At 37.6% G+C, this 7,171-nt stretch overlaps 1 pseudogene; it reads left to right on the top strand.

The window, feature by feature from the left end:
• Window positions 1-6,796: 6,796 nt before the first annotated feature.
• LOC114639459 lies at window positions 6,797-6,910 on the top strand (annotated as a pseudogene).
• The last annotated feature ends 261 nt before the right edge of the window (window positions 6,911-7,171 follow it).

Below are 7,171 nucleotides of genomic sequence, written 5' to 3'. Positions count from 1 at the left end.
TATGTTAATTTTGTCCTCAAAATTACATGAAAATCTGCAGACTCACATATAAGATGCTGATAGAACCTGTCCCTAGTTGATTTTAATTGGTAAATAAAGTTGCCTGCAGCCAATGGTTGGGAAGTGTGGCAGAGGCAGGACTGTAGGATTTCCAGGCAAGGGACTGAGGAAGGAGCAGAGAGAAGGATATAGCCACTATGTACGGAAAGGAGAAGAAGCCATGCCTGAGGTGTGCTAGATAGAAGACATAGCCATTGTGAAGGTGTTGAGGAACTCAGTCCAAGAGGGCTGCAGGTTTGTGTCTGGGACAGCCAAGATGGAATATAAGTTTTAGTAAGTAATAATTCAAGAATATCTGAGGAGAGTATGTTAGCCGCATGGAAGTTTGGAAGTGGCCCAACCGTTGAGCTCTTTTAGGCATATTAAAATATAAGGCTCTGTGTATTTGCATGTTTCATTTGGGAACTCAGAATATTGGGATGGGTTGTGATGGTCACAATTGTCACCACTGGAGCAATTTGAGTAGAGTTAATTGGGTTCAGCTAGAGACTCTATAGTAGTCCCATGAGAGAGATGAACCAAGAAGTTTAGTGCTGACCCATAAATTCATTTTTACAGTTATAATGTGAGATTTAGATTCAATGGAAGACAAGAGTCATACAGGACTAAGCATAAGGAGTAGTCTTGGCTATGTAGTCCTGCCTCCACCATTGTCTCAGCTCTAGGCTCATCCTGCAAGATGATTTGGTAAGTTGTAAGATCTATGTGCAATTTCATTTCTGGAGACAAGTCACCATTTTGTCTGTCACCAGGCCTCAGTTATATTCTGCTCCCAACATGAGATCATGATATTACTGGGGAAATTAACTCATGGATGTAACATATATATTGCAGTTCTTTATAACAAAACACTGTTGAGGATTAGAAAGATAATGCAAAATTTATAACAAAAATAATAGGCTGGCCTAAGCCTAGTTTTATTTTCTTTTTCTTCTTTCATTCTTTTTCTTTTTTTCTTTTGTTTTGCTACTGAATGACAAAGTCTAACTCAAATCATTTCACATTCCCTAAGCCTTAAGAACATTTCTTCTTCTTCTTCTTCTTCTTCTTCTTCTTCTTCTTCTTCTTCCTCTTCCTCTTCCTCTTCCTCTTCCTCTTCCTCTTCCTCTTCTTTTACTTATGTATGCTTGTATCCATTGCAATAAGTTCATGTCTGAATATGAATGGTAGTGAGCAATTCACAGCACTTATCTCTATGTGAGGAAATAACAATCAAACAAGCAAATGAAACACCAGAACGTGAATAGGAAATAACTTAGTGCTTATCTTCTAATTGATAGCCTCTGACGAAGATGGCTTCAGACAAATCTAAAAATGGCTTTAGGTTACAAAGTAAGTAATTTAAGTTGGCTATAAAGAACATTACCCTAGAGGAGCAATAGTTATTAAATACAGAAATGAGTTTCCTAAAATGTCATTGTGAAGCAGAGCAGAAATTATCATTAAATATTGCCTAGGAAATATTCAAACATATTCACTGAAAAACAGTTATGCCTAAACTAAAATGACAAAGAGAAAAAAAGAGAGAGAGAGAAATGGAGAGCATGTATGTACACTGGTAAATACAGAACAACAAAGCACAGGAGTCTTATTAATCTATATCATGTCTTCTGAAATTCAGGTCATGTTCTTGGAAAAAAAATGAAAAATGAACTCATGAACTCTACAACAAACATCCACTGGGATCACTTAATGCTGTTTAGGCTTTTTCTTAAAGTTTTATTGTCACATCTAAAATATCACTCATTGTAATATCATTCATTGTATTTTGAGAATGTATTGGTTAGTTTTATATCAACTGACACAAGTTAGAGTCATCAGCGATAAGGGAGCCTCAGTTGTGAAAAAGTCTCCATAAGATTTGATTGCAGGCAAACTTGAAGGACATTTTCTTAATTAGTGATTAATAGAGAGGGCCCAGCATATGGTTGTTGGTGGCACCCCTGGTCTGGTGATCCTGTCTTCTACAAGAAAACAGGCTAAGGAATCTATGAAGGGCAAACCAGTAAGCAGCCCTTCTTAATGGCTTCTGCATCAGTCCTGCCTTCAGATTCTTGTACTGCTTGAGTTCTAATATTGACTTCTTTGATGATGAATCATGATGTAAAAGCATAAACTAAATAAACCCTTTCTGCCTCAAGATACTACTGTTGTGGTATTTCATCATGGCAATAGTAACCCTTACAACAGAGACTGGTAGCCTTAATTTGCTATCAAGTATAAGCAAAAGCTATGGTTGTTTCTTCTTTTTTATATTTTTGGTAGAGTGCATTGCCCACTTGCCTTTAAGTTTCAGCTCAAACTCCCCTTTAATCACCCAGAGTGGTGGCTCTTATAGACATCTGTCACAATGTATAAGCGATGGCTTTGTAAGTATACTCTATTGTCAGGTAAAAAGGAAACCCATATTCCTCAAATTCCTAAAGAGAGTTCAGACATCGTATGTAGGTTCAATCTGGTCTATAGGAGTCTTTCTGGCAGAGTTTTAAAAAATTATTTTATTTATTTATATCCCTGTCATTGCCTCCCCCTCAATACTCCCTCCTACTATTCCTCATTCCATTACTCCTCTTCCTTGACTATGAGAGGGTATCCCTTGCCCATGAGAACGCTCCACTTCCCACCCCCCATGTGATGGATTCTGTGTTGGGCCAGTCATTGGACTGGCTTTTCTTCAGTTTCTTCTCCATTCTTACCCTTGCAGTTCTTTTAGATAGGACCAATTATGGGTGAGAAATTTTGACTGTGGATTAGTAACCCAGTCCCTTTACTTGAGGCCTGATCTATCTACTAGAAGTGGACTCTTTGAGTTCCCTTTCCCAAATGTTGAACATTTTGGCTACGGTCACCCCCATTGAGTCCTGAGAGTCTCTTATCTCCCTGGTCTTTGGTACTTTGTAGAGGATCCCCCCACCTTCAAACCACAGAAGCTGCTTATTTTCATTCATTCCCTTCACCATCTGGGCTTCTCTCCTGTCCGACCCCGACACCTGATCCTGATCCCCTTCTCCCTTCCTCCTTCCCTCTCTGACCCAGGTCCCTCCCTCCTTCTGCCTCCTGTAATTCTTTCCTTCCCCCTTTTAAGTGAGATTGAAGTATCTTCACTTAGGCCTTTCTGCTTGTTTCAGTTCTTACAGTCTGTATGTAAATTGTACCCTAGGTATTCTCTACTTTTTGGTTAATATTAACTTATCAGTGAGTTAATACCATGCTTGTCCTTTTGGATCTGAGTTACCTGGCAGTTATTAAAAGGTCAGCATTTCTTGGGAGCTTGTGCAGCTGATTCCTCTCTATTAAAATGAGCGATTTCCCTTATTTCCAGTAGAAGGGACATGAGGCTGCCTGTGGGATGAGACTCCTTCAATATTACCAGTACTTGTTAAACATTTTTTTTAAAGATTTATTTATTTATTTTATTTATGAATATACTGTCACTGTCTTCAGACACACCAGAAGAGGGCATCCAATCTCATTACGGATGGTTGTGAGCCACCATGTGGTTGCTGGGACTTGAACTCAGGACCTCTGGAAGAGCAGTCAGTGCTCTTAACCGCTGAGCCATCTCTCCAGCCCCTTGTTAAACATTTCAAAATCCATGCTTGTATCCAAGTCCTTCTCACCCTACATTAACCTAAACTCATTCCAGCTCTCAGGCTTCGTGGCTCACAAGTACTCATTCTCCTTGTCACCTAGCTATTCACACACTGTGTTCCTCTCTCTCTGCTCTACTCCTGCTTCTCTCATGATGTGTTTTCTATTCACTATCTCCTGCTATTCTACTCTCTCTTATAGATAGCCCTGCCCAAGTCCAGTCTACTAAGCATGCTCAGTTTACTTCTTTCTCTCTCTGCTCTGGAGTCTTCCACATGCCTCTGGCCGTTCTCTCTCTGTGTCTCTGTCACTGTCTGTCTGTCTCTCACTCTGTTGTTCTCTCTCTCTCTCTCTCTCTCTCTCTCTCTCTCTCTCTCTCTCCCTCTCTCTCGTTCTCTGACTCTCTTCCATATCTACAATTAAAAAAAAAAAACCTACCCTTTAACCATGCCACTAAGCAGCTATGTCATCAATTTATAAATTAGTTTGTTATCAAGCATAAGGGTCACAACCTAAGTGCCTCACTACTGTCCTTAATAAGCTTACTTTAAAAATGAAATTAAAAGTAGAAGAAGAAAAAGAAGATTTATTTAATGTGAATACAAAGGAAGAGGGTACAAAGAGGCTCAGAAAACCCCTCAAGTCCATCTTTATGTCCTGAAATAACTAAAGTTAAAAAACATGCTCAAGGACATGAATATGTACATAGACTAGTCAACACCTATGATCCTGCCACTAGCCTTTCATTGTCTAGACTTCTGTCTCATATTTCATTTGAAGAGAAAGATCTTTCTTTCCCCTGGAAATTTTACTTCTTCACACACAAGATTTTAAAAATTTCACATTTTGTCGGGCCCCTTGTTTCAATTAGCTGACAATCAATTTGAGACATATATCTGTTCCTTTAGTATATTTTCTATTCTGACAGGTCAGTTTCTAGTCTACTTTGGACTGACTGTGACAGCATATGTATGAGGCAACATTACTTGTGACAAAAAGGGACTCACAGCACATTTGAGAGGCTGAAAGTTTAGACAATATGGCTCTAAGATCTGTTGAGGATTGCTTTGGTTTAGTCACATCATGAAATGTGACAGCATGGTGGCACTTTGTGGAACAGTTTAATGTCATGTGTTCACAAGCATCACATCCAGCAGAAAGGTCTTATTATTTTATAATCATCTTCTCAAGAAATTCAAAGTGCTCTTCCACAACAATTACCCCAATTTCTTCCAAAGATAATGACCATATTGGCCTATTAAGCTCCCGTCTGCAAGGATCCGTACATTTCAGGCTGCTCGCACTGAATACCAAGCCTATTTCACATAAAGAACATGGATACACACTTTATAAAGTCTATTAATTTAAAAAATGTAGTTCTCCCTCAATCTGTAATTATAATGGATGCAGCTTAAGTGTAGCTGTGATGAAAAGTCGCCTATATTTAATATAAAATTATACTTTTCTTGGGTCAGGTTCCCTTCACCTTGTCCATTTACATAGTGACCTTTGGAAGAATGGCTGTTAAAAAAGGTTTAAGATTTTTTTTTTTTTCTGTACAAGATTGATCCTTTGTGGAACCAGGTGCCAAAGAATTTGAGAAGCATATGCTACATGCTTGTCACTAACAGCTACCTCTGGCCCATTCTCTAAAACCCTGTCTCTCTTCAGGAAGCACAGCCAACTAGAGGAATATTTTATGGCAATCCTAGTGACTGACTTGCACAGACATGGGCATTAATAGTTTTAAAGTACATTATAACTAAAAAAAAATTTAAAGAACAATTAAATTTTGAGAAAACACTGTTGTTCTGAATAGCAATGCAATATCATTCACTTGAGTAAGTACAACAACTGCTAAATGAATTTTGCATGAATTGTCAACATTGAGATAGATTTCTAAAAAAGGAAGAATTCACAGAAAGCCGTTACAATAGCTTAAAACTTATTAATCCAGTATAATACATTCCAAAGTTTGAAGCATATTGAAATTTAATTATCTAAGCAAAAATTTACAACTGGGAAGCTCAAAGATCCTGGAGGTAAACATACTACTTTTTTTTTTTGCTTGTTTGTTTTGTTTTGTTTCTTGTATTGTTTTTTGTTTTTGTTTTTTGGGTTTTTGTTTTGTTTTTTCTTTGTTTGTTTGTTTTTTGTTTTGTTTTTTGTTTTGCTAAAGCAACAATATCATGCTGCTGCAGATCAGCCAGGCCACGAGTTCTCTGAGGAAAGTAGCAATGGGCAGCAGTGAGAACACACATTGTTTATTTTTGGTAATATTTACCTTTCTTTAACTCTTGCTGTTCTAAGGCAAAGGCCTCTAGCTTCTGGTAATTAACTCCTGCTGCCAGCAGCCAGGATTAAAAGGAAAAGGGCTTACTCACTCTTTTGTCTCTGTCTCAGGCAATTCTCACTGGCCAGGCAAGAGGCTTGGAATTTGTTAACTCTTTGTGAGACAGACAGAAAAGAATAGAAAGAAAACATGAAAGATAAAAGATAAAAAAAATTCATATACGCAGAAAACTTTCATGCAATCTGGATGAAGCTGAAGAAATCTGCACCACTGTTAATTTTCAGTTCTTGTTTTTTTGTACTATGTTGGGATAAAAAATCACAGAGTTTTCCAAGTATCTTTATATTGAATAAGTTCATAACATTTTCAAGATGATAGTTTATGTCTAAAATGACAAAGAGTTACAGATGTAATGCTTTCAAGTCTTCCCATAAGACTAGTTCCTGACTAAACATTCATTATCTATCATCTAGGCCCATTAAATTCATAATAAGTTTAAAGCAATAATTTTTATATTATAAGTCAGTATTGTTCTGTCAGTAGACAAACTTTATGTCTAGCTTGTTATTATTTTGAAGTTTGATATAAATAAACCACTGAATATTTTTTCTTTTCTTGCTCCTACAATAAATTGTTCATTCTCAGTTTATGATATTTAGTTACCAGATAATAGTCTCATGGCTAACCTAGAAGGAATTGTTTCCTTGATCATAAATTTGTTCCAAGTCTGTTTTCTTATCCTAGTGCAATTAGCACAAGAAGGTTTGCACAGGCCTATTTGAAACTTTTAGAGGGCTCAAAATTACTTGTATGAATTTCAGAGTTTTATAAAATCATTATTAGGAATTATGAGTCTACAGCCATACCAACCTGAATGAGCCTGATCTCTTCAGATCTCGGAAGCTAAGCAGGGTCTGGTTAGTACTTGGATGGGAGACCTCCTGGGAATACCAGGTGCTGTAAACCGGGCTTAATCCCAACACTTCAGCACTTGGGAGGCAGAGGCAGAGGCAGGTGAATTTCTGAGTTTGAGGCCAGCCTGGTCTACAGAGTGAGTTCCAGGACAGCCAGGGCTACACAGAGAAACCCTGTCTCGAAAAAACAATAAAAAAAATTATGAAATCCTCATTTGTCTATAAAACATAACTGCATTTATTGTTCATCTTCTTGTAAATTGGCAGAATCAGCCCAGTATGGTGAACTAATGGCCAGAAATCATTAGGCCAT

The sequence above is a fragment of the Grammomys surdaster genome, unplaced genomic scaffold (assembly GCF_004785775.1).
Source record: "Grammomys surdaster isolate TR1022 unplaced genomic scaffold, NIH_TR_1.0 125708, whole genome shotgun sequence".
In the NCBI taxonomy this organism is placed as follows: Eukaryota; Metazoa; Chordata; class Mammalia; order Rodentia; family Muridae; genus Grammomys; species Grammomys surdaster.
The sequence above is the reverse complement of the archived record's forward strand: the minus strand, read 5'-3'. Positions and strand labels throughout refer to the sequence as shown.